This window comes from Capricornis sumatraensis, chromosome 7 (genome assembly GCF_032405125.1).
Source record: "Capricornis sumatraensis isolate serow.1 chromosome 7, serow.2, whole genome shotgun sequence".
In the NCBI taxonomy this organism is placed as follows: Eukaryota; Metazoa; Chordata; class Mammalia; order Artiodactyla; family Bovidae; genus Capricornis; species Capricornis sumatraensis.
The window spans coordinates 896,902-924,207 of NC_091075.1; positions in this window are offsets into that span (position 1 = coordinate 896,902).

Here is a 27,306-nt window from a genome sequence, read left to right on the forward strand (position 1 = left end):
GGTGCCTACTGACGCCTTTTCCTTATGGAATATAATTAGGGACGCTCTAGACCCTGCCCCTGAATCTGAAAAGGTACATCTTAAAGAGGAAAGTGCAGAGAAAAAGGTATCTATCGAAGAGGAGAGTGATGAAAAGGAGGCTACACCTAACTATCGGCAGTTGAGTCAAATGATAGCTGCAATGACTGCCCAAGAAAAGGTAATAGATAGAGATGACAAAAAAGAGCAGCTTTCAGATGAGGAAGATTTGGAAGAGGAAGTAAGTCAAGATCATTCTGATGAGGACTGGTCTTTATTAAATAAAGATGCTCCAAGGAGTTTAAGAGAAACTTCTCCAATTAGATTATCTGCTCCAAAGAGCTTAATAAAAACTTCCCCAACCAGACCACCTGCTTCCACAAATTCAAGAGAAATTTCCTTAATTAAGCCTTCTGCTTCCAGAGGCTCAAGACAAATGTCCCCCATCAGATTATATGCACCTGAGAGTTTAAGGCCAGATTCCCCAGATAAAACATCCGTAAGACCTAAACACAGAACGGATAAAAAATTCCCAAAGTACGAAGAAAGTGACATAGGACACCCCTTGCCCCCCCCTCCCTATAAGGGTGAGGGGCCTCCACTAGAAGCTCCCCGAAGAAGAGTTTTCTCTAGCCCAGATGATGAACTTGATCCCCACCTTGAGGCTTGTTTCCCCATAATATTTGGTGGAAGTGGTGGGAGAACAGCCCCCCACTGGGAACCCATTCCAATGAAAATGATTAAAGAACTCAAACAGGCTTGTGCTTTGTATGGGCCTAAAGCCCCGTACACTGTATCATTGGTGGAAGCTTTAGCGGGCAGATGGATGACACCCCATGACTGGAAGACAGTCGCTAAAGCTTGTCTGTCTGGAGGTCAATATGTACTTTGGAGAACTGAATATGAAGATCTAGCCCAAAAACAGGCTGATGCTAACCAAAAATATGGCCCAAGATATATTATAAAAAATATGTTGGCAGGGACTAATGATTTTGGAACACTTAGAGATCAAATGGGATTAGATAAAACCACTTTAGATCAAGTAACCGCCTGCGCCCTTGGGGCTTGGCGTTTGTTGCCTGAAGGGAAAGAATCTACCTCTTCCTTCTCAAATGTTAAACAAAAACCAGAAGAGCCATATGAAGACTTTATATCAAGACTTGCAGAGGCAGTCAACAGAGTAATTTCCAACACTGAGGCAGCTAGTATATTGATAAAACAACTGGCATTTGAAAATGCTAATTCTACCTGCCAGGCCATTTTACGTCCTATTAAAAAAACTGGGGAAATAATAGATTATATCAGGCAATGTGCAGATGTAGGACCAGCGATGATGCAGGGCGTTGCCATAGCTGCAGCCATAAAGGGAAATTCTTACCAGCAGGCAGTACAGTCCTTTTTTACAAATAGAAATAACCCGTCAAAGAGTCATTCCAGTAGTCCAGGCCAGAATATTGGTTTATCCAAGGCCTGCTTCTCTTGCGGACGGGAAGGGCACCTTATGCGAGCTTGTCCCCAAAAAGCAGCCGGTTCTTCTCTGCCGAATTCTCCCTCCCCGGCTGTGCCTACTAATCTCCCTAGATCTCTCTGCCCTCGTTGTCAAAAAGGATATCACTGGGCAAAAGAATGTAGGTCACAATTCCATAGAAATGGAGCCTTTTTGGGCCCCGACCAGCAGTCGGGAAACGGATTGAGGGGCCAGCCTCAGGCCCCGACAACAATTGGGGCAGCCTCACTGAACCCATTCATTCCCTTCGTCCCATCGCAGAACTCATCAGAGCAACCCCAGGCAGCGCAGGACTGGACCTCAGTTCCACCACCTCAGCAATATTAACACCAGATAGCCCCACTGTAAAAATACCTACAGGAGTTAAAGGCCCATTACCAACAGGTTTAGTAGGAATTATACTAGGCAGAAGTTCCTTAGCTATGCAAGGTCTCACAATCATCCCTGGAGTAATTGACTCAGATTATACAGGAGAAATCCAGATAATGATTTCACCCCCAACTAAAACTTTCCAAATACATCAGGGACAAAGAATAGCCCAACTTTTGCTTTTGCCTTACCACACTGCAATTGGGCGCACAGCTACTCAAAATGAAAGGCAGGATAAAGGATTTGGGTCTAGTGATATGGTTTTTTGGATAACAGAAATTACTCAGAAACGTCCTATGAAGACTATCCTGATTAATGGCAAGTCTATTGTGGGGTTATTAGACACAGGAGCAGATGTTTCTTGCATTTCAGGAAAAGACTGGCCCAGCTCCTGGCCCACACATACTACTGAAAATAACTTGGTGGGGATAGGAAGAGCCCCCACAATAGCCAAAAGTGCAAAAATTTTAGATTGGCAATTTGAGGATACCCGTGGAACTTTCCAACCTTATGTCGTTCCTTCGCTCCCCCTTACCCTGTGGGGGAGGGACGTGCTATCTCAAATGGGAGTGTTACTTTTTAGCGCTGATGATAAAGTGACCTCTCAGATGTTGCAGATGGGCTATGATCCATCAAAAGGATTGGGTAAACAACAGACAGGAATAATTGAGCCAATTTGCCCAACTCCTCGCAAGCTACATGCTGGATTGGGATATCCAAATTTATAATTGAGGCCATTGTTTTTGCTGCCGACCCCATCACATGGAAATCTCAAGATCCGGTGTGGGTAGAACAGTGGCCTCTGCATAAGGAAAAATTATTGGCAGCTAAAGCATTAATCTTTGAACAATTAGAATTGGGACATATTGAGCCCTCCAATAGCCCCTGGAACACTCCTATTTTTGTCATTAAGAAAAAATCTGGTAAATGGCGACTTTTACAGGATTTGAGAGCTATTAATGCCACCATGGAGGACATGGGGGCCTTACAGCCTGGGCTCCCTTCCCCAGTAGCCGTTCCAGAGGGATATAATATAATTGTTATTGATTTACAAGATTGTTTTTTCACTATTCCCTTAAATCCTGAGGATAAAAAGCGATTTGCCTTTAGTCTGCCATCAGAAAATCTTAAACATCCTTATTTACGGTTTCAGTGGAAGGTTCTGCCTCAGGGAATGAAAAATAGCCCTACTTTATGCCAAAAATTTGTTAATGCCGCTCTAGAAGATACTAGGGCTAAATATGAACACGTGTATATGATTCACTATATGGATGATATTTTAATAGCTCATCCTGATAGAGTTCACCTGCAGACTGTGCTCCAGGACCTGACCCAGGCATTGACAGACAGAGGCCTAAAAATTGCCCCAGAAAAAATTCAAATCAATCCGCCCATAACTTACTTAGGAAGAGTCATAAATTCGGAAACGGTGACTCATACCCCGCTGCAATTGAGAAAAGACCATCTTATTACTTTAAATGATTATCAAAAACTCTTAGGTGATATTAATTGGATTAGACCATATTTAAAATTAACCACTGCCGAATTAAAACCTCTTTTTAACACTTTACGCGGGGATCCTGATCCAACCTCAAAAAGACAATTAACAGCTGAGGCTCAAGAAGCCCTAGGCAAAGTAGAAGCAGCCTTATCAAATAGCTATGTAAAAAGAATTGATTTGACGATGACGTGGCAGTTCCTTTGCCTAGCTACTCCAACGGCGCCTACGGGAGTTCTGTGGCAACGCGGCCCTTTAGAATGGATCCATCTTCCTACCCAAGCTAAAAAAGTCGTGGCTTCTTATCCTGGTTTAATTGCCACATTAATGCTAAAAGGAAGGAAGCGGAGCATTGAATTGTTTGGTAAAGAGCCATCAGAGATTGTAATTCCATATAATAAGGAGCAGCTTGATGCTCTTTTAATGTTTGATGAAGACTGGCAGATTGCCATAGGGAATTACTGTGGTCAAATTTTGCATCATTTACCCTCGCATGTTTTACTAAATTTTATGTCTAACCATCCAGTTATTTTTCCTGTCCGGTGTAAACAGTTCCCTATTTCAGATGCTCAGGTAGTCTTTACTGATGGATCGGCTAACGGTAGAGCCTCTATAGTCACAAGAGATCATCAAAAACTTTTGGAAACACAAGAAACTTCAGCTCAAAGGGCTGAAATCACAGCTGTTATTGAGGCCTTTGTTATGTTTGTGGAGAAAGAATTTAATCTTTATTCTGACTCTCAGTATGTGGTCAGGCTGTTTCCACACATTGAGACTGCAGTTTTGCCTGAAAACAAAACTGCTATCTTCCATTTGTTAACTAAACTGCAGCAGCAAATATGGAAAAGAAATCGGGCGTTCTTTATCGGCCACATTCGGGCTCATTCCGGCCTGCCTGGCCCTTTAAATGCTCTCAATGAATTGGCAGATTCGTTAACCAGGATTTCAGTGGCTTCTGTTTTTGAAGAAGCTCGAGCTTCTCACTCACTTCATCACCAAAATGCCACTGCCTTACGATACCAGTTTCAAATTCCTCGAGAATCTGCCCGAGAGATTGTTCGTTCTTGTTCACATTGTCCTACTACCGTGAATGCTTTGCCTCTGGGAGTTAACCCTCGCGGTCTCAAACCTAATGCACTCTGGCAAATGGATGTAACCCATGTCTCTTCATTTGGAAAACTGTCTTTTGTTCATGTAACTGTAGATACCTTCTCTCATGTTATTATTGCCACTGCTCGTACAGGGGAAGCAGTTAAAGATGTAATACAACATCTTTTTACATGCTTTTCCTATCTGGGCTTGCCAAAAGCTTTAAAAACTGATAATGCTCCTGCTTACACTTCTAAATCTTTTCAGCAATTCTGTACAAGATTTCAAATTAAACATAACACCGGCATCCCTTATAACCCACAAGGACAAGCCATTGTGGAAAGAGCACATCAAACACTGAAAATCCATATTCAAAAACTAAAAGAAGGGGAATTTAAATATAGTTCCCCCCATCAGATTTTGCAACATGCTCTTTTCGTAATAAATAACTTAAATGCTGATTCATCCGGAAACACTGCAATGCTTCGCCATTGGTGCCCAGAGCAATTGAATGCAAAACCATTAGTAAAATGGAGGGACCTTCTTTCCGGACAATGGAAAGGTCCTGACCCCTTATTAACCAATGGGCGAGGGTATGCTTGTGTTTTTCCACAGGACGCAGACGCTCCGATTTGGGTTCCAGACAGACTAATTCGCCATGTCTCAGCTCCCCGGATACCAGAATCCCCCGCCACCGCGATCTCTAAAAAGGAAGAAACTCCCTCTTCCCCCGCTCCCTCCGCCAGCACGGGAAACGCCGCTGACCCCAGGACAGCTGACATTGGAGATCCCGGATAGGCGCGGATCGGAGCCACCCACTGGACAGATGTCACGACTTCAGATACAGGATATTGCACCCCCTGATTTTTTGCCTCGCAGGAATCCATTAGGACGCCCAGCTCAGTCAACCCAACAAGCCTCCTTGCCCACCTGGGGACAGATTAAAGCTCTCTGTCGCCAGGCACAGGGGATAGCTACCCTACAGGGATCGTCAGTCTCTCCTGAAAAGGTGTTTATTGCCATGCTTGCCTTGCTCTCTTGCCAGGTAAGCGCTGCTCCCATTCCAACCAAATATTGGGCGTTTCTCCCGGATCCTCCAACTTTCCAAGTTGTTACTTGGAACAGTGACCCCATACGAGTTAGTACAGACCAGCCTCGCCTTTTGGGAGGATCTTATACTTCCTATACAAAAGACCAATACCCTATTAATTTCAATTATACCTTTAAAGGACTAGCAGATGATTTTCCTGTCTGCTTTAATTTTCCTCCTGGCCTTACAGGAGACTTCTTTACCAAGACAGGATGCATTGGAGCCTCCACAAAAGCAGTTATGACAGATTCCCCAACCTCTAAATTTGCATCTATAGGGGATCGGTCTGCTTGGATATTACGAGCCCGTATGCCTGGGGTCCTTGGCCCCTATAAGTCTTTGTCTCTCAAAACTCCATCAGAATATCCAAATTGTGATGATGTTGCTCCCTCAGATGTTATTTGGAAAACTATAGATGATCATTCAGGATATCCGATTTGGAAATCTTGTATTTATAATTCGAGAGTAGATTACAATATGCCGGGAGGAAGAAATTGTGCGATTCAGGACTGGAGCAACCCAAATCCAGGTCAAGACCCTGAGTCTGACGATGACTTTATCAATAGATTGGATAATTGGAAAGAATATTCAATTTCTTGGCCGTTAGTTGCCACCAGACGGCATCATAACCAATTTGTTCCCCCTATGCTGTCTTATATAACTAGAGGTAAAACCTTTTGGCAGCCAGAAATTTGGAGAGCCCTTGCGGCTACCGCCCCTATTATTTTAATCCGACCAAAAAATACCTCTATTTACTCTATTTTAGCTTGTCTACCCTCTCCTTATGTTTTTCTTTTCACTAATGATTCTGAAAGACTTAACATACAATTGAATTATACAGGTGGACCCCATGTAGTGTCTTGTGAACAATGTATGCTTTCATCCTGTTTAACTCCTCAATATAAAGTTTGCTCTTTCATGGTTTTAAAACGTCCGCCCTATCTCATGGTACCTGTAACTGTAGCCACGTATTGGTATGATAACCATGGCCTAGCTGTACTGCAACAGCTACAAGATTTAATGCGAACACGACGGTTTGTGGGCTTACTTGTTTTGGGAATATCAGCTTTGATAACCGCAATTACTTCTGTTACTGTGGCGGCATTATCATTGTCTCAACAAATGTATACTGCCCAATATGTTGACACCGTATCCAAAAATGTTTCTCTAACGCTGGCAACCCAGGAAATTATAGATAGGAAGCTAGAAATAAGGATTGATGCCTTAGAAGAAGCAGTAATGCATATTGGGAATGAATTACAGAGTCTGAAAATGAAATTGGCTCTTTCATGTCATGCCGATTACCGGTGGATATGTGTTACATCCCTGAAAGTAAATGAGACAGATTTTAAATGGGAGAGGGTCAAAAATCATATTTTAGGTGTCTGGAACAGCTCAGATATTAGTTTAGATTTAGGGAAACTTCATAATCAGATTCAGACCTTGGAACACTCCCGATTAGATTTTACCGCCGCAGGAGAAGCCAATGACTTTTTCCACACCTTCTCTGACTTCATTTCTGGAAAAACTTTTCTGACTACTGTCTTTAGCTATGCTGCTGTGGGTGCCATAATCCTGCTCCTTGTAATCGTGCTTCCTTGTGTTGTCAGGACTCTTCGGCAGAGCATTCGGAATCTCGCGACTGAACTGCACCTAATTTTTTTAAAAAAACTAATAAAGAAGGGGGAGTTGCTGGAAGCCAGTGTGAGGAATCCCGCCCGTGACAAGGTCATGAGGAAGGAAGCTGACATACGCAAGGCGTGCTCAGACTTCAGGGACCCCTCTGGATATTCCTAAGCATGTACCCCAGCAAAAATCTGCCGGCTTTTGTGCTCTGCTTTTCCACTTTTCTGATATTCTCTGGAAAAAAGTCAATTCAGGGTTTTAGTCTTCTGCATTTGAAAGGGATGTTTCAGTTAAACCCCTCTGATAGCTCTCTAGTCTGCCTAACAGGTTCCCCAGACCTCTTACAGCTTGTGAATTGCTTACAGCCCCCCAACCGCGAGAGGCACAAAGCTTACAGCTTGTGAATTGCTTACAGCCCCCCAACCGCGGGAGGCACAAAGCTTAAAAGCATCTTAAAGATACAGAGCCTTTTCTAAAGAGTTAAAAATTATATTGGTAGAGGGTTTTCACTGTTGACTCAAGGATTGCTGCCAGACCTCCTTATTCTTTATCTTTTAGGCACCTGGAAGGATGTTAATGTAAGCAGGATGTAGAAAAAGATACATAGTAGTTTTGATGTTAGCAACACTAGACTTTTGAGTTAATTGCTTCTCTTTTGCTATAAATCACTGCACTCCCTCTACTTGTTATAAGTTGCTGTATCCTTGCTGTCTAAGAATGTAACTTTCTTTAGTGCTTTCCGAGAGTGGCACCAGACCTTGGGAAGATCAACACAAATAAGTCTTGTGGTTGACAAACCCTTATCAGAAAAAAGGCTGTAAAATGTTAATTGGCCCTTTTGGTTGGAAGATGATGTAAATTACCTAAGACTTGTGTATACAATTAGGTATGCAGAGAGAAAAGCCTGGTTTTGATAAGAGTCTGGACTGCTAACGCTGCATAACTTTGTGTTACCCATTGATCTCCATGTTTTATCAAAAGTATAAAAGGCCTTCTGAACAATAAAGGACGGGACCAGATTCTCAGACCAGTTTCTCGGACTAGTCTCGGCCTGGTGTCTTGGGAATATGGCTCCCCCCGTGTCTCTCTCTCTCTCTCTCTTTTTCTCTCCCTTTTCTTCCCTCTGCTCTTTACTTTAATTTCAGGCTGAATTTCCATCTGGGGCGCGGAGGCTCGCCAGGTCTACTTATTTGCCCTGGTTATTAAGATCCGCGAGAAAGGGAGCTTAAGGCGAGGCACCCTTAGATATTCAAGCGGGCACCGGTGGCCCAACGTAGATGGTGCAAATTCCTTGTCTGGAATTTTATTGGTCTTCCGCGTAAACCAAGCTATTCAGCCCTCTTTCTCCACTTAATCTTCCTACTGCACTACAGTTTCTTAATCTAATCTTATATTAATAAATAAACAAGTCTTTCCACGCCAACGCCGTCCACCCTTCGAATTCCCTGGATCCACCGGGGCTGGACCCCGGCAATACCCGTCTCCACTAGAGAGGAAGCACGATGGTCCCGCCCACATACAGAGGAGCCCCGTTTCCCCCTCGTAGATCGAGATGAGGGATCCTTTCCCTGCTTTCAACGGGAAAGAATTCCCGGCGTTCCCGTCGCATCTCAAGAGGAGGCACTCTCAACAGGAAAGGCGAGAGGAACTCCATGGTCGTACCACCATTCCAAGAGTCCCCCAGATGTCTCAGTCCATTCCAGAGGAACCTCTGTGCCCTGCACTGGCTCATCTTTCACGCCGAGGATCGACTCACACCACGGTGGAACGTGGGACAGCCCTGTGGGAAAGCCTCGAGGGAAAACCACAGATCCTATGATCCACGCCACGGGAAGCGTGACATTGATGCTACAGCCTGGAAAGAAAACGCACGTGCATGCCCCCACTCGAGACGAGGCCTGACTCCCCTGCGGAGACTCCAGAAGTACCCAAAGATCCATGTCAGCCCCTGAGAGGAATCCTCGTTTCCGGCCCTGACTCCACACAAGGTTTTTGGCCCCGGTATCGACGGGAGAGGAATCCCGCGAGGCCCCCTAGCAACTCGCATGTGGACTGGCCTTTCCTGAGGCCACCAGGGCGGGTCCCTGAGGTCCCCGTCGTAACTCGAGAACACCTGCCGCATCTCGAGAAAATCCAGGAAGTTCTCCCTTCCAGGCGAGATGAGGCCTATTTCCGATGAGGCGTCTGGAGACTAATGACACCTAACCTCTGGAACTTCGAAAGGGTCTTTCACACCCTTGCTGCAACTCAAGAAGTTCACTTCCATACCCGTCTCCACTCGAGAGGAAGCAGGATGGTCCCGCCCACATCCAGAGGAGCCCCGTTTCCCCCTCGTAGCTCGAGATGAGGGATCCTTTGCCTGCTTTCAACGGGAAAGAATTCCCGGCGTTCCCGTCGCATCTCAAGAGGAGGCACTCTCAACAGGAAAGGCGAGAGGAACTCCATGGTCGTACCACCATTCCAAGAGTCCCCCAGATGTCTCAGTCCATTCCAGAGGAAGCTCTTTGCCCTGCACTGGCTCATCTTTCACGCCGAGGATCGACTCACACCACGGTGGCACGTGGGACAGCCCTGTGGGAAAGCCTCGAGGGAAAGCCTCGAGGGAAAACCACAGATCCTATGATCCACGCGACGGGAAGCGTGACATTGCTGCTACAGCCTGGAAGGAAAGCGCACGTGCATGCCCCCACACGAGACGAGGCCTGACTCCCCTGGGGAGACTCCAGAAGTACCCAAAGATCCATGTCAGCCCCTGAGAGGAATCCTCGGTTCCGGCCCTGACTCCACACAAGGTTTTTGGCCCCGGTATCGAAGGGAGAGGAATCCCGAGAGGCCCCCTAGCAACTCGCATAGGGACTGGCCTCTCCTGAGGCCACCAGGGCGGGTCCCAGAGGTCCCCGTCGTAACTCGAGAACACCTGCCGCAACTCGAGAAAATCCAGGAAGTTCTCCCTTCCAGGCGAGATGAGGCCTATTTCCGATGAGGCGTCTGGAGACTAATGACACCTAACCTCTGGAACTTCGAAAGGGTCTTTCACACCCTTGCTGCAACTCAAGAAGTTCACCGCCATACCCGTCTACACTCGAGAGGAAGCACGATGGTCCCGCCCACATCCAGAGGAGCCCCGTTTCCCCCTCGTAGCTCGAGATGAGGGATCCTTTGCCTGCTTTCAACGGGAAAGAATTCCCGGAGTTCCCGTCGCATCTCAAGAGGAGGCACTCTCAACAGGAAAGGCGAGAGGAACTCCATGGTCGTACCACCATTCCAAGAGTCCCCCAGATGTCTCAGTCCATTCCAGAGGAACCTTTTTGCCCTGAACTGGCTCATCTTTCACGCCGAGGATCGACTCACACCACGGTGGCACGTGGGACAGCCCTGTGGGAAAGCCTCGAGGGAAAACCACAGATCCTTTGATCCACGCGAAGGGAAGCGTGACATTGCTGCTACAGCCTGGAAAGAAAACGCACGTGCATGCCCCCACTCGAGACGAGGCCTGACTCCCCTGCGGAGACTCCAGAAGTACCCAAAGATCCATGTCAGCCCCTGAGAGGAATCCTCGTTTCCGGCCCTGACTCCACACAAGGTTTTTGGCCCCGGTATCGACGGGAGAGGAATCCTGCGAGGCCCCCTAGCAACTCGCATGTGGACTGGCCTCTCCTGAGGCCACTAGGGCGGGTCCCTGAGGTCCCCGTCGTAACTCGAGAACACCTGCCGCATCTCGAGAAAATCCAGGAAGTTCTCCCTTCCAGGCTAGATGAGGCCTATTTCCGATGAGGCGTCTGGAGACTAATGACACCTAACCTCTGGAACTTCGAAAGGGTCTTTCACACCCTTGCTGCAACTCAAGAAGTTCACTTCCATACCCGTCTCCACTCGAGAGGAAGCAGGATGGTCCCGCCCACATCCAGAGGAGCCCCGTTTCCCCCTCGTAGCTCGAGATGAGGGATCCTTTGCCTGCTTTCAACGGGAAAGAATTCCCGGCGTTCCCGTCGCATCTCAAGAGGAGGCACTCTCAACAGGAAAGGCGAGAGGAACTCCATGGTCGTACCACCATTCCAAGAGTCCCCCAGATGTCTCAGTCCATTCCAGAGGAAGCTCTTTGCCCTGCACTGGCTCATCTTTCACGCAGAGGATCGACTCACACCACGGAGGCACGTGGGACAGCCCTGTGGGAAAGCCTGGAGGGAAAACCACAGATCCTTTGATCCATGGGTCGAGAAGCGTGACATTGCTGCTACAGCTTGGAAGGATAGCGCACGTGCATGCCCCCACTCGAGACGAGGCCTGACTCCCCTGCGGAGACTCCAGAAGTACCCAAAGATCCATGTCAGCCCCTGAGAGGAATCCTCGTTTCCGGCCCTGACTCCACACAAGGTTTTTGGCCCCGGTATCGATGGGAGAGGAATTCCGAGAGGCCCCCTAGCAACTCGCATGTGGACTGGCCTCTCCTGAGGCCACCAGGGCGGGTCCCTGAGGTCCCCGTCGTAACTCGAGAACACCTGCCGCATCTCGAGAAAATCCAGGAAGTTCTCCCTTCCAGGCGAGAAGAATCCTATTTCCGATGAGGCGTCTGGAGACTAATGACACCTAACCTCTGGAATTTCGAAAGGGTCTTTCACACCCTTGCTGCAACTCAAGAAGTTCACTTCCATACCCGTCTCCACTCGAGAGGAAGCAGGATGGTCACGCCCACATCCAGAGGAGCCCCGTTTCCCCCTCGTAGCTCGAGATGAGGGATCCTTTGCCTGCTTTCAACAGGAAAGAATTCCCGGCGTTCCCATCGCATCTCAAGAGGAGGCACTCTCAACAGGAAAGGCGAGAGGAACTCCATGGTGGTACCACCATTCCAAGAGTCCCCCAGATGTCTCAGTCCATTCCAGAGGAAGCTCTTTGCCCTGCACTGACTCATCTTTCACGCCGAGGATCGACTCACACCACGGTGGCACGTGGGACAGCCCTGTGGGAAAGCCTCGAGGGAAAGCCTCGAGGGAAAACCACAGATCCTATGATCCACGCGACGGGAAGCGTGACATTGCTGCTACAGCCTGGAAGGAAAGTGCACGTGCATGCCCCCTCACGAGACGAGGCCTGTCTCCCCTGGCGAGACTCCAGAAGTACCCAAAGATCCATATCAGCCCCTGAGTGGAATCCTCGGTTCTGGCCCAGACTCCACACAAGGTTTTTGGCCCCGGTATCGACGGGAGAGGAATCCCGAGAGGCCCCCTAGCAACTCGCATGGTGACTGGCCACTCCTGAGGCCACCAGGGCGGGTCCCTGAGGTCCCCGTCGTAACTCGAGAACACCTGCCGCAACTCGAGAAAATCCAGGAAGTTCTCCCTTCCAGGCGAGATGAGGCCTATTTCCGATGAGGCGTCTGGAGACTAATGACACCTAACCTCTGGAACTTCGAAAGGGTCTTTCACACCCTTGCTGCAACTCAAGAAGTTCACCGCCATACCCGTCTCCACTCGAGAGGAAGCACGATGGTCCCGCCCACATCCAGAGGAGCCCCGTTTCCCCCTCGTAGCTCGAGATGAGGGATCCTTTTCCTGCTTTCAACGGGAAAGAATTCCCGGCGTTCCCGTCGCATCTCAAGAGGAGGCACTCTCAACAGGAAAGGCGAGAGGAACTCCCTGGTCGTACCACCATTCCAAGAGTCCCCCAGATGTCTCAGTCCATTCCAGAGGAACCTCTTTGCCCTGCACTGGCTCATCTTTCACGCCGAGGATCGACTCACACCACGGTGGCACGTGGGACAGCCCTGTGGGAAAGTCTCGAGGGAAAACCACAGATCCTTTGATACACGCCACGGGAAGCGTGACATTGCTGCTACAGCCTGGAAGGAAAGCGCACGTGCATGCCCCCACTCGAGACGAGGCCTGTCTCCCCTGGCGAGACTCCAGAAGTACCCAAAGATCCATATAAGCCCCTGAGAGGAATCCTCGGTTCCGACCCTGCCTCCGGAAAAGGTTTTTGGCCTTGGTATCGACGGGAGAGGAATCCCGAGAGGCCCCCTAGCACCTCGCATGGGGACTGGCCTCTCCTGAGGCCACCAGGGCGGGTCCCTGAGGTCCCCGTCGTAACTCGAGAACACCTGCCGCAACTCGAGAAAATCCAGGAAGTTCTCCCTTCCAGGCGAGATGAGGCCTATTTCCCATGAGGCGTCTGGAGACTAATGACACCTAACCTTTGGAATTTCGAAAGGGTCTTTCACACCCTTGCTGCAACTCAAGAAGTTCACCGCCATACCCGTCTCCTCTCGAGAGGAAGCACGATGGTCCCGCCCACATCCAGAGGAGCCCCGTTTCCTTCTCGGAGCTCGAGATGAGGAATCCTTTCCTGCTTTCAACGGGAAGGAATTCCCGGCGTTCCCGTCGCATCTCAAGAGGAGGCACTTTCAACAGGAAAGGCGAGAGGAACTCCATGGTCGTACCACCATTCCTAGAGTCCCCCAGATGTCTCAGTCCATTCCAGAGGAACCTCTTTGCCCTGCACTGGCTCATCTTTCACGCCGAGGATCGACTCACACCACGGTGGCACGTGGGACAGCCCTGTGGGAAAGCCTCGAGGGAAAGCCTCGAGGGAAAACCACAGATCCTTTGATCCATGCGACGGGAAGCGTGACATTGCTGCTACAGCCTGGAAGGAAAGCGCAGGTGCATGCCCCAACTCGAGACGAGCCCTGACTCCCTTGGGGAGACTCCAGAAGTACCCAAAGATCCATGTCAGCCCCTGAGAGGAATCATCGGTTCCGGCCCTGACTCTACACAAGGTTTTTGGCCCCGGTATCGACGGGAGAGGAATCCCGAGAGGCCCCCTAGCAACTCCCATGGGGACTGGCCTCTCCTGAGGCCACCAGGGCGGGTCCCTGAGGTCCCCGTCGTAACTCGAGAACACCTGCCGCAACTCGAGAAAATCCAGGAAGTTCTCCCTTCCAGGCGAGATGAGGCCTATTTCCGATGAGGCGTCTGGAGACTAATGACACCTAACCTCTGGAACTTCGAAAGGGTCTTTCACACCCGTGCTGCAACTCAAGAAGTTCACCGCCATATGCGTCTCCACTCGAGAGGAAGCACGATGGTCCCGCCCACATCCAGAGGAGCCCCGTTTCCCCCTCGTAGCTCGAGATGAGGGATCCTTTCCCTGCTTTCAACGGGAAAGAATTCCCGGCGTTCCCGTCGCATCTCAAGAGGAGGCACTCTCAACAGGAAAGGCGAGAGGAACTCCATGGTCGTACCACCATTCCAAGAGTCCCCCAGATGTCTCAGTCCATTCCAGAGGAACCTCTTTGCCCTGCACTGGCTCATCTTTCACGCCGAGGATCGACTCACACCACGGTGGCACGTGGGACAGCCCTGTGGGAAAGCCTCGAGGGAAAACCACAGATCCTTTGATCCACGCGACGGTAAGCGTGACATTGCTGCTACAGCCTGGAAGGAAAGCGCACGTGCATGCCCCCACTCGAGACGAGGCCTGACTCCCGTGGGGAGACTCCAGAAGTACCCAAAGATCCATGTCAGCCCCTGAGAGGAATCCTCGGTTCCGGCCCTGACTGCACACAATGTTTTTGGCCCCGGTATCGACGGGAGAGGAATCCCGAGAGGCCCCCTAGCACCTCGCATGGGGACTTGCCTCTCCTGAGGCCACCAGGGCGGGTCCCTGAGGTCCCCGTCGTAACTCGAGAACACCTGCCGCAACTCGAGAAAATCCAGGAAGTTCTCCTTTCCAGGCGAGATGAGGCCTATTTCCGATGAGGCGTCTGGAGACTAATGACACCTAACCTCTGGAACTTCGAAAGGGTCTTTCACACCCTTGCTGCAACTCAAGAAGTTCACCACCATACCCGTCTCCACTCGAGAGGAAGCACGATGGTCCCGCCCACATCCAGAGGAGCCCCGTTTCCCCCTCGTAGCTCAAGATGAGGGATGCTTTCCCTGCTTTCAACGGGAAAGAATTCCCGGCGTTCCCGTCGCATCTCAAGAGGAGGCACTCTCAACAGGAAAGGCGAGAGGAACTCCATGGTCGTACCACCATTCCAAGAGTCCCCCAGATGTCTCAGTCCATTCCAGAGGAACCTCTTTGCCCTGCACTGGCTCATCTTTCACGCCGAGGATCGACTCACACCACGGTGGCACGTGGGACAGCCCTGTGGGAAAGCCTCGAGGGAAAACCACAGATCCTTTGATCCAGGCCACGGGAAGCGTGACATTGCTGCTACAGCCTGTAAGGAAAGCGCACGTGCATGCCCCCACTCGAGACGAGGCCTGACTCCCCTGGGGAGACTCCAGAAGTACCCAAAGATCCATGTCAGCCCCTGAGAGGAATCCTCGGTTCCGGCCCTGACTCCACAAAAGGTTTTTGGCCCCGGTATCGACGGGAGAGGAATCCCGAGAGGCCCCATAGCACCTCGCATGGGGACTGGCCTCTCCTGAGGCCACCAGGGCGGGTCCCTGAGGTCCCCGTCGTAACTCGAGAACACCTGCCGCAACTCGAGAAAATCCAGGAAGTTCTCCCTTCCAGGCGAGATGAGGCCTATTTCCGATGAGTCGTCTGGAGACTAATGACACCTAACCTCTGGAAATTCGAAAGGGTCTTTCACACCCTTGCTGCAACTCAAGAAGTTCACCGCCATACCCGTCTCCACTCGAGAGGAAGCACGATGGTCCCGCCCACATCCAGAGGAGCCCCGTTTCCCCCTCGTAGCTCGAGATGAGGGATCCTTTCCCTGCTTTCAACGGGAAAGAAATCCCGGCGTTCCCGTCGCATCTCAAGAGGAGGCACTCTCAACAGGAAAGGCGAGAGGAACTCCATGGTCCTACCACCATTCCTAGAGTCCCCCAGATGTCTCAGTCCATTCCAGAGGAACCTCTTTGCCCTGCACTGGCTCATCTTTCACGCCGAGGATCGACTCACACCACGGAGGCACGTGGGACAGCCCTGTGGGAAAGCCTCGAGGGAAAGCCTCGAGGGAAAACCACAGATCCTTTGATCCACGCGACGGGAAGCGTGACATTACTGCTACAGCCTGGAAGGAAAGCGCACGTGCATGCCCCCACTCGAGACGAGGCCTGACTCCCTTGGGGAGACTCCAGAAGTACCCAAAGATCCATATAAGCCCCTGAGAGGAATCCTCGGTTCCGGCCCTGACTGCACAAAAGGTTTTTGGCCCCGGTATCGACGGGAGAGGAATCCCGAGAGGCCCCCTAGCACCTCGCATGGGGACTGGCCTCACCTGAGGCCACCAGGGCGGGTCCCTGAGGTCCCCGTCGTAACTCGAGAACACCTGCCGCAACTCGAGAATATCCAGGAAGTTCTCCCTTCCAAGCGAGATGAGGCCTATTTCCGATGAGGCGTCTGGAGACTAATGACACCTAACCTCTGGAACTTCGAAAGGGTCTTTCACACCCTTGCTGCAACTCAAGAAGTTCACCGCCATACCCGTCTCCACTCGAGAGGAAGCATGATGGTCCCGCCCACATCCAGAGGAGACCCGTTTCCCCCTCGTAGCTCAAGATGAGGGATCCTTTCCCTGCTTTCAACGGGAAAGAATTCCCGGCGTTCCCGTCGCATCTCAAGAGGAGGCACTCTCAACAGGAAAGGCGAGAGGAACTCCATGGTCGTACCACCATTCCAAGAGTCCCCCAGATGTCTCAGTCCATTCCACAGGAACCTCTTTGCCCTGCACTGGCTCATCTTTCACGCCGAGGATCGACTCACACCACGGTGGCACGTGGGACAGCCCTGTGGGAAAGCCTCGAGGGAAAACCACAGATCCTTTGATCCACGCGACGGGAAGCGTGACATTGCTGCTACAGCCTGTAAGGAAAGCACACGTGCATGCCCCCACTCGAGACGAGGCCTGACTCCCCTGGGGAGACTCCAGAAGTACCCAAAGATCCATGTCAGCCCCTGAGAGGAATCCTCGGTTCCGGCCCTGACTCCACACAAGGTTTTTGGCCCCGGTATCGACGGGAGAGGAATCCCGAGAGGCCCCCTAGCACCTCGCATGGGTATTGGCCTCTCCTGAGGCCACCAGGGCGGGTCCCTGAGGTCCCCGTCGTAACTCGAGAACACCTGCCGCAACTCGAGAAAATCCAGGCAGTTCTCCCTTCCAGGCGAGATGAGGCCTATTTCCGATGAGGCGTCTGGAGACTAATGACACCTAACCTCTGGGACTTCGAAAGGGTCTTTCACACCCTTGCTGCAACTCAAGAAGTTCACCGCCATACCCGTCTCCACTCGAGAGGAAGCACGATGGTCCCGCCCACATCCAGAGGAGCCCCGTTTCCCCCTCGTGGCTCGAAATGAGGGATCCTTTCCCTGCTTTCAACGGGAAAGAATTCCCGGCGTTCCCGTCGCATCTCAAGAGGTGGCACTCTAAACAGGAAAGGCGAGAGGAACTCCATGGTCGTACCACCATTCCACGAGTCCCCCAGATGTCTCAGTCCATTCCAGAGGAACCTCTTTGCCCTGCACTGGCTCATCTTTCACGCCGAGGATCGACTCACACCACGGTGGCACGTGGGACAGCCCTGTGGGAAAGCCTCGAGGGAAAACCACAGATCCTTTGATCCACGCGACGGTAAGCGTGACATTGCTGCTACAGCCTGGAAGGAAAGCGCACGTGCATGCCCCCACTCGAGACGAGGCCTGACTCCCCTGGGGAGACTCCAGAAGTGCCCAAAGATCCATGTCAGCCCCTGAGAGGAATCCTCGGTTCCAGCCCTGACTGCACACAAGGTTTTTGGCCCCGGTATCGACGGGAGAGGAATCCCGATAGGCCCCCTAGTACCTCGCATGGGGACTGGCCTCTCCTGAGGCCACCAGAGCGGGTCCCTGAGGTCCCCGTCGTAACTCGAGAACACCTGCCGCACCTCGAGAAAATCCAGGAAGTTCTCCCTTCCAGGCGAGATGAGGTCTATTTCCGATGAGGCGTCTGGAGACTGACACGTAACCTCTGGAACTTCGAAAGGGTCTTTCACACCCTTGCTGCAACTCAAGAAGTTCACCGCCATACCCGTCTCCACTCGAGAGGAAGCACGATGGTCCCGCCCACATCCAGAGGAGCCCCGTTTCCCCCTCGTAGCTCGAGATGAGGGATCCTTTCCCTGCTTTCAACGGGAAAGAATTCCCGGCATTCCCGTCGCATCTCAAGAGGAGGCACTCTCAACAGGAAAGGCGAGAGGAACTCCATGGTCGTACCACCATTCCAAGAGTCCCCCAGATGTCTCAGTCCATTCCAGAGGAACCTCTTTGCCCTGCACTGGCTCATCTTTCACGCCGAGAATCGACTCACACCACGGTGGCACGTGGGACAGCCCTGTGGGAAAGCCTCGAGGGAAAGCCTAGAGGGAAAACCACAGATACTTTGATCCACGCGACGGGAAGTGTGACATTGCTGCTACAGCCTGGAAGGAAAGCGCACGTGCATGCCCCCACTCGAGACGAGGCCTGACTCCCCTGGGGAGACTCCAGAAGTACCCAAAGATCCATGTCAGCCCCTGAGAGGAATCCTCGGTTCCGGCCCTGACTCCACACAAGGTATTTGGCCCCAGTATCGACGGGAGAGGAATCCCGAGAGGCCCCCTAGCAACACGCATGGGGACTGGCCTCTCCTGAGGCCATTAGGGCGGGTCCCTGTGGTACCAGTCGTAACTCGAGAACACCTGCCGCACCTCGAGAAAATCCAGGAAGTTCTCCCTTCCAGGCGAGATGAGGTCTATTTCCGATGAGGCGTCTGGAGACTGACACGTAACCTCTGGAACTTCGAAAGGGTCTTTCACACCCTTGCTGCAACTCAAGAAGTTCACCGCCATACCCGTCTCCACTCGAGAGGAAGCACGATGGTCCCGCCCACATCCAGAGGAGCCCCGTTTCCCCCTCGTAGCTCGAGATGAGGGATCCTTTCCCTGCTTTCAACGGGAAAGAATTCCCAGTGTTCCCGTCGCATCTCAAGAGGAGGCACTCTCAACAGGAAAGGCGAGAGGAACTCCATGGTCGTACCACCATTCCAAGAGTCCCCCAGATGTCTCAGTCCATTCCAGAGGAACCTCTTTGCCCTGCACTGGCTCATCTTTCACGCCGAGGATCGACTCACACCACGGAGGCACGTGGGACAGCCCTGTGGGAAAGCCTCGAGGGAAAGCCTCGAGGGAAAACCACAGATCCTTTGATCCACGCGATGGGAAGCGTGACATTACTGCTACAGCCTGGAAGGAAAGCGCACGTGCATGCCCCCACTCGAGACGAGGCCTGACTCCCGTGGGGAGACTCCAGAAGTACCCAAAGATCCATATAAGCCCCTGAGAGGAATCCTCGGTTCCGGCCCTGACTGCACAAAAGGTTTTTGGCCCCGGTATCGACGGGAGAGGAATCCCGAGAGGCCCCCTAGCACCTCGCATGGGGACTGGCCTCACCTGAGGCCACCAGGGCGGGTCCCTGAGGTCCCCGTCGTAACTCGAGAACACCTGCCGCAACTCGAGAATATCCAGGAAGTTCTCCCTTCCAAGCGAGATGAGGCCTATTTCCGATGAGGCGTCTGGAGACTAATGACACCTAACCTCTGGAACTTCGAAAGGGTCTTTCACACCCTTGCTGCAACTCAAGAAGTTCACCGCCATACCCGTCTCCACTCGAGAGGAAGCATGATGGTCCCGCCCACATCCAGAGGAGACCCGTTTCCCCCTCGTAGCTCAAGATGAGGGATCCTTTCCCTGCTTTCAACGGGAAAGAATTCCCGGCGTTCCCGTCGCATCTCAAGAGGAGGCACTCTCAACAGGAAAGGCGAGAGGAACTCCATGGTCGTACCACCATTCCAAGAGTCCCCCAGATGTCTCAGTCCATTCCAGAGGAACCTCTTTGCCCTGCACTGGCTCATCTTTCACGCCGAGGATCGACTCACACCACGGTGGCACGTGGGACAGCCCTGTGGGAAAGCCTCGAGGGAAAACCACAGATCCTTTGATCCACGCGACGGGAAGCGTGACATTGCTGCTACAGCCTGTAAGGAAAGCACACGTGCATGCCCCCACTCGAGACGAGGCCTGACTCCCCTGGGGAGACTCCAGAAGTACCCAAAGATCCATGTCAGCCCCTGAGAGGAATCCTCGGTTCCGGCCCTGACTCCACACAAGGTTTTTGGCCCCGGTATCGACGGGAGAGGAATCCCGAGAGGCCCCCTAGCACCTCGCATGGGTATTGGCCTCTCCTGAGGCCACCAGGGCGGGTCCCTGAGGTCCCCGTCGTAACTCGAGAACACCTGCCGCAACTCGAGAAAATCCAGGCAGTTCTCCCTTCCAGGCGAGATGAGGCCTATTTCCGATGAGGCGTCTGGAGACTAATGACACCTAACCTCTGGAACTTCGAAAGGGTCTTTCACACCCTTGCTGCAACTCAAGAAGTTCACCGCCATACCCGTCTCCACTCGAGAGGAAGCACGATGGTCCCGCCCACATCCAGAGGAGCCCCGTTTCCCCCTCGTAGCTCGAGATGAGGGATCCTTTCCCTGCTTTCAACGGGAAAGAATTCAGGGCGTTCCCGTCGCATCTCAAGAGGAGGCACTCTCAACAGGAAAGGCGAGAGGAACTCCATGGTCGTACCACCATTCCAAGAGTCCCCCAGATGTCTCAGTCCATTCCAGAGGAAGCTCTTTGCCCTGCACTGGCTCATCTTTCACGCCGAAGATCGACTCACACCACGGTGGCACGTGGGACAGCCCTGTGGGAAAGCCTGGAGGGAAAACCACAGATCCTTTGATCCATGGGTCGAGAAGCGTGACATTGCTGCTACAGCTTGGAAGGATAGCGCACGTGCATGCCCCCACTCGAGACGAGGCCTGACTCCCCTGCGGAGACTCCAGAAGTACCCAAAGATCCATGTCAGCCCCTGAGAGGAATCCTCGTTTCCGGCCCTGACTCCACACAAGGTTTTTGGCCCCGGTATCGATGGGAGAGGAATTCCGAGAGGCCCCCTAGCAACTCGCATGTGGACTGGCCTCTCCTGAGGCCACCAGGGCGGGTCCCTGAGGTCCCCGTCGTAACTCGAGAACACCTGCCGCATCTCGAGAAAATCCAGGAAGTTCTCCCTTCCAGGCGAGAAGAATCCTATTTCCGATGAGGCGTCTGGAGACTAATGACACCTAACCTCTGGAATTTCGAAAGGGTCTTTCACACCCTTGCTGCAACTCAAGAAGTTCACTTCCATACCCGTCTCCACTCGAGAGGAAGCAGGATGGTCACGCCCACATCCAGAGGAGCCCCGTTTCCCCCTCGTAGCTCGAGATGAGGGATCCTTTGCCTGCTTTCAACGGGAAAGAATTCCCGGCGTTCCCATCGCATCTCAAGAGGAGGCACTCTCAACAGGAAAGGCGAGAGGAACTCCATGGTGGTACCACCATTCCAAGAGTCCCCCAGATGTCTCAGTCCATTCCAGAGGAAGCTCTTTGCCCTGCACTGGCTCATCTTTCACGCCGAGGATCGACTCACACCACGGTGGCACGTGGGACAGCCCTGTGGGAAAGCCTCGAGGGAAAGCCTCGAGGGAAAACCACAGATCCTATGATCCACGCGACGGGAAGCGTGACATTGCTGCTACAGCCTGGAAGGAAAGTGCACGTGCATGCCCCCTCACGAGACGAGGCCTGTCTCCCCTGGCGAGACTCCAGAAGTACCCAAAGATCCATATCAGCCCCTGAGTGGAATCCTCGGTTCTGGCCCAGACTCCACACAAGGTTTTTGGCCCCGGTATCGACGGGAGAGGAATCCCGAGAGGCCCCCTAGCAACTCGCATGGTGACTGGCCACTCCTGAGGCCACCAGGGCGGGTCCCTGAGGTCCCCGTCGTAACTCGAGAACACCTGCCGCAACTCGAGAAAATCCAGGAAGTTCTCCCTTCCAGGCGAGATGAGGCCTATTTCCGATGAGGCGTCTGGAGACTAATGACACCTAACCTCTGGAACTTCGAAAGGGTCTTTCACACCCTTGCTGCAACTCAAGAAGTTCACCGCCATACCCGTCTCCACTCGAGAGGAAGCACGATGGTCCCGCCCACATCCAGAGGAGCCCCGTTTCCCCCTCGTAGCTCGAGATGAGGGATCCTTTTCCTGCTTTCAACGGGAAAGAATTCCCGGCGTTCCCGTCGCATCTCAAGAGGAGGCACTCTCAACAGGAAAGGCGAGAGGAACTCCCTGGTCGTACCACCATTCCAAGAGTCCCCCAGATGTCTCAGTCCATTCCAGAGGAACCTCTTTGCCCTGCACTGGCTCATCTTTCACGCCGAGGATCGACTCACACCACGGTGGCACGTGGGACAGCCCTGTGGGAAAGCCTCGAGGGAAAACCACAGATCCTTTGATCCACGCGACGGGAAGCGTGACATTGCTGCTACAGCCTGTAAGGAAAGCACACGTGCATGCCCCCACTCGAGACGAGGCCTGACTCCCCTGGGGAGACTCCAGAAGTACCCAAAGATCCATGTCAGCCCCTGAGAGGAATCCTCGGTTCCGGCCCTGACTCCACACAAGGTTTTTGGCCCCGGTATCGACGGGAGAGGAATCCCGAGAGGCCCCCTAGCACCTCGCATGGGTATTGGCCTCTCCTGAGGCCACCAGGGCGGGTCCCTGAGGTCCCCGTCGTAACTCGAGAACACCTGCCGCAACTCGAGAAAATCCAGGCAGTTCTCCCTTCCAGGCGAGATGAGGCCTATTTCCGATGAGGCGTCTGGAGACTAATGACACCTAACCTCTGGAACTTCGAAAGGGTCTTTCACACCCTTGCTGCAACTCAAGAAGTTCACCGCCATACCCGTCTCCACTCGAGAGGAAGCACGATGGTCCCGCCCACATCCAGAGGAGCCCCGTTTCCCCCTCGTAGCTCGAGATGAGGGATCCTTTCCCTGCTTTCAACGGGAAAGAATTCAGGGCGTTCCCGTCGCATCTCAAGAGGAGGCACTCTCAACAGGAAAGGCGAGAGGAACTCCATGGTCGTACCACCATTCCAAGAGTCCCCCAGATGTCTCAGTCCATTCCAGAGGAAGCTCTTTGCCCTGCACTGGCTCATCTTTCACGCCGAAGATCGACTCACACCACGGTGGCACGTGGGACAGCCCTGTGGGAAAGCCTGGAGGGAAAACCACAGATCCTTTGATCCATGGGTCGAGAAGCGTGACATTGCTGCTACAGCTTGGAAGGATAGCGCACGTGCATGCCCCCACTCGAGACGAGGCCTGACTCCCCTGCGGAGACTCCAGAAGTACCCAAAGATCCATGTCAGCCCCTGAGAGGAATCCTCGTTTCCGGCCCTGACTCCACACAAGGTTTTTGGCCCCGGTATCGATGGGAGAGGAATTCCGAGAGGCCCCCTAGCAACTCGCATGTGGACTGGCCTCTCCTGAGGCCACCAGGGCGGGTCCCTGAGGTCCCCGTCGTAACTCGAGAACACCTGCCGCATCTCGAGAAAATCCAGGAAGTTCTCCCTTCCAGGCGAGAAGAATCCTATTTCCGATGAGGCGTCTGGAGACTAATGACACCTAACCTCTGGAATTTCGAAAGGGTCTTTCACACCCTTGCTGCAACTCAAGAAGTTCACTTCCATACCCGTCTCCACTCGAGAGGAAGCAGGATGGTCACGCCCACATCCAGAGGAGCCCCGTTTCCCCCTCGTAGCTCGAGATGAGGGATCCTTTGCCTGCTTTCAACGGGAAAGAATTCCCGGCGTTCCCATCGCATCTCAAGAGGAGGCACTCTCAACAGGAAAGGCGAGAGGAACTCCATGGTGGTACCACCATTCCAAGAGTCCCCCAGATGTCTCAGTCCATTCCAGAGGAAGCTCTTTGCCCTGCACTGGCTCATCTTTCACGCCGAGGATCGACTCACACCACGGTGGCACGTGGGACAGCCCTGTGGGAAAGCCTCGAGGGAAAGCCTCGAGGGAAAACCACAGATCCTATGATCCACGCGACGGGAAGCGTGACATTGCTGCTACAGCCTGGAAGGAAAGTGCACGTGCATGCCCCCTCACGAGACGAGGCCTGTCTCCCCTGGCGAGACTCCAGAAGTAGCCAAAGATCCATATCAGCCCCTGAGTGGAATCCTCGGTTCTGGCCCAGACTCCACACAAGGTTTTTGGCCCCGGTATCGACGGGAGAGGAATCCCGAGAGGCCCCCTAGCAACTCGCATGGTGACTGGCCACTCCTGAGGCCACCAGGGCGGGTCCCTGAGGTCCCCGTCGTAACTCGAGAACACCTGCCGCAACTCGAGAAAATCCAGGAAGTTCTCCCTTCCAGGCGAGATGAGGCCTATTTCCGATGAGGCGTCTGGAGACTAATGACACCTAACCTCTGGAACTTCGAAAGGGTCTTTCACACCCTTGCTGCAACTCAAGAAGTTCACCGCCATACCCGTCTCCACTCGAGAGGAAGCACGATGGTCCCGCCCACATCCAGAGGAGCCCCGTTTCCCCCTCGTAGCTCGAGATGAGGGATCCTTTTCCTGCTTTCAACGGGAAAGAATTCCCGGCGTTCCCGTCGCATCTCAAGAGGAGGCACTCTCAACAGGAAAGGCGAGAGGAACTCCCTGGTCGTACCACCATTCCAAGAGTCCCCCAGATGTCTCAGTCCATTCCAGAGGAACCTCTTTGCCCTGCACTGGCTCATCTTTCACGCCGAGGATCGACTCACACCACGGTGGCACGTGGGACAGCCCTGTGGGAAAGTCTCGAGGGAAAACCACAGATCCTTTGATACACGCCACGGGAAGCGTGACATTGCTGCTACAGCCTGGAAGGAAAGCGCACGTGCATGCCCCCACTCGAGACGAGGCCTGTCTCCCCTGGCGAGACTCCAGAAGTACCCAAAGATCCATATAAGCCCCTGAGAGGAATCCTCGGTTCCGACCCTGACTCCGGAAAAGGTTTTTGGCCTTGGTATCGACGGGAGAGGAATCCCGAGAGGCCCCCTAGCACCTCGCATGGGGACTGGCCTCTCCTGAGGCCACCAGGGCGGGTCCCTGAGGTCCCCGTCGTAACTCGAGAACACCTGCCGCAACTCGAGAAAATCCAGGAAGTTCTCCCTTCCAGGCGAGATGAGGCCTATTTCCCATGAGGCGTCTGGAGACTAATGACACCTAACCTTTGGAATTTCGAAAGGGTCTTTCACACCCTTGCTGCAACTCAAGAAGTTCACCGCCATACCCGTCTCCTCTCGAGAGGAAGCACGATGGTCCCGCCCACATCCAGAGGAGCCCCGTTTCCTTCTCGGAGCTCGAGATGAGGAATCCTTTCCTGCTTTCAACGGGAAGGAATTCCCGGCGTTCCCGTCGCATCTCAAGAGGAGGCACTTTCAACAGGAAAGGCGAGAGGAACTCCATGGTCGTACCACCATTCCTAGAGTCCCCCAGATGTCTCAGTCCATTCCAGAGGAACCTCTTTGCCCTGCACTGGCTCATCTTTCACGCCGAGGATCGACTCACACCACGGTGGCACGTGGGACAGCCCTGTGGGAAAGCCTCGAGGGAAAGCCTCGAGGGAAAACCACAGATCCTTTGATCCATGCGACGGGAAGCGTGACATTGCTGCTACAGCCTGGAAGGAAAGCGCACGTGCATGCCCCAACTCGAGACGAGCCCTGACTCCCTTGGGGAGACTCCAGAAGTACCCAAAGATCCATGTCAGCCCCTGAGAGGAATCATCGGTTCCGGCCCTGACTCTACACAAGGTTTTTGGCCCCGGTATCGACGGGAGAGGAATCCCGAGAGGCCCCCTAGCAACTCCCATGGGGACTGGCCTCTCCTGAGGCCACCAGGGCGGGTCCCTGAGGTCCCCGTCGTAACTCGAGAACACCTGCCGCAACTCGAGAAAATCCAGGAAGTTCTCCCTTCCAGGCGAGATGAGGCCTATTTCCGATGAGGCGTCTGGAGACTAATGACACCTAACCTCTGGAACTTCGAAAGGGTCTTTCACACCCTTGCTGCAACTCAAGAAGTTCACCGCCATATGCGTCTCCACTCGAGAGGAAGCACGATGGTCCCGCCCACATCCAGAGGAGCCCCGTTTCCCCCTCGTAGCTCGAGATGAGGGATCCTTTCCCTGCTTTCAACGGGAAAGAATTCCCGGCGTTCCCGTCGCATCTCAAGAGGAGGCACTCTCAACAGGAAAGGCGAGAGGAACTCCATGGTCGTACCACCATTCCAAGAGTCCCCCAGATGTCTCAGTCCATTCCAGAGGAACCTCTTTGCCCTGCACTGGCTCATCTTTCACGCCGAGGATCGACTCACACCACGGTGGCACGTGGGACAGCCCTGTGGGAAAGCCTCGAGGGAAAACCACAGATCCTTTGATCCACGCGACGGTAAGCGTGACATTGCTGCTACAGCCTGGAAGGAAAGCGCACGTGCATGCCCCCACTCGAGACGAGGCCTGACTCCCGTGGGGAGACTCCAGAAGTACCCAAAGATCCATGTCAGCCCCTGAGAGGAATCCTCGGTTCCGGCCCTGACTGCACACAAGGTTTTTGGCCCCGGTATCGACGGGAGAGGAATCCCGAGAGGCCCCCTAGCACCTCGCATTGGGACTTGCCTCTCCTGAGGCCACCAGGGCGGGTCCCTGAGGTCCCCGTCGTAACTCGAGAACACCTGCCGCAACTCGAGAAAATCCAGGAAGTTCTCCTTTCCAGGCGAGATGAGGCCTATTTCCGATGAGGCGTCTGGAGACTAATGACACCTAACCTCTGGAACTTCGAAAGGGTCTTTCACACCCTTGCTGCAACTCAAGAAGTTCACCGCCATACCCGTCTCCACTCGAGAGGAAGCACGATGGTCCCGCCCACATCCAGAGGAGCCCCGTTTCCCCCTCGTAGCTCAAGATGAGGGATCCTTTCCCTGCTTTCAACGGGAAAGAATTCCCGGCGTTCCCGTCGCATCTCAAGAGGAGGCACTCTCAACAGGAAAGGCGAGAGGAACTCCATGGTCGTACCACCATTCCAAGAGTCCCCCAGATGTCTCAGTCCATTCCAGAGGAACCTCTTTGCCCTGCACTGGCTCATCTTTCACGCCGAGGATCGACTCACACCACGGTGGCACGTGGGACAGCCCTGTGGGAAAGCCTCGAGGGAAAACCA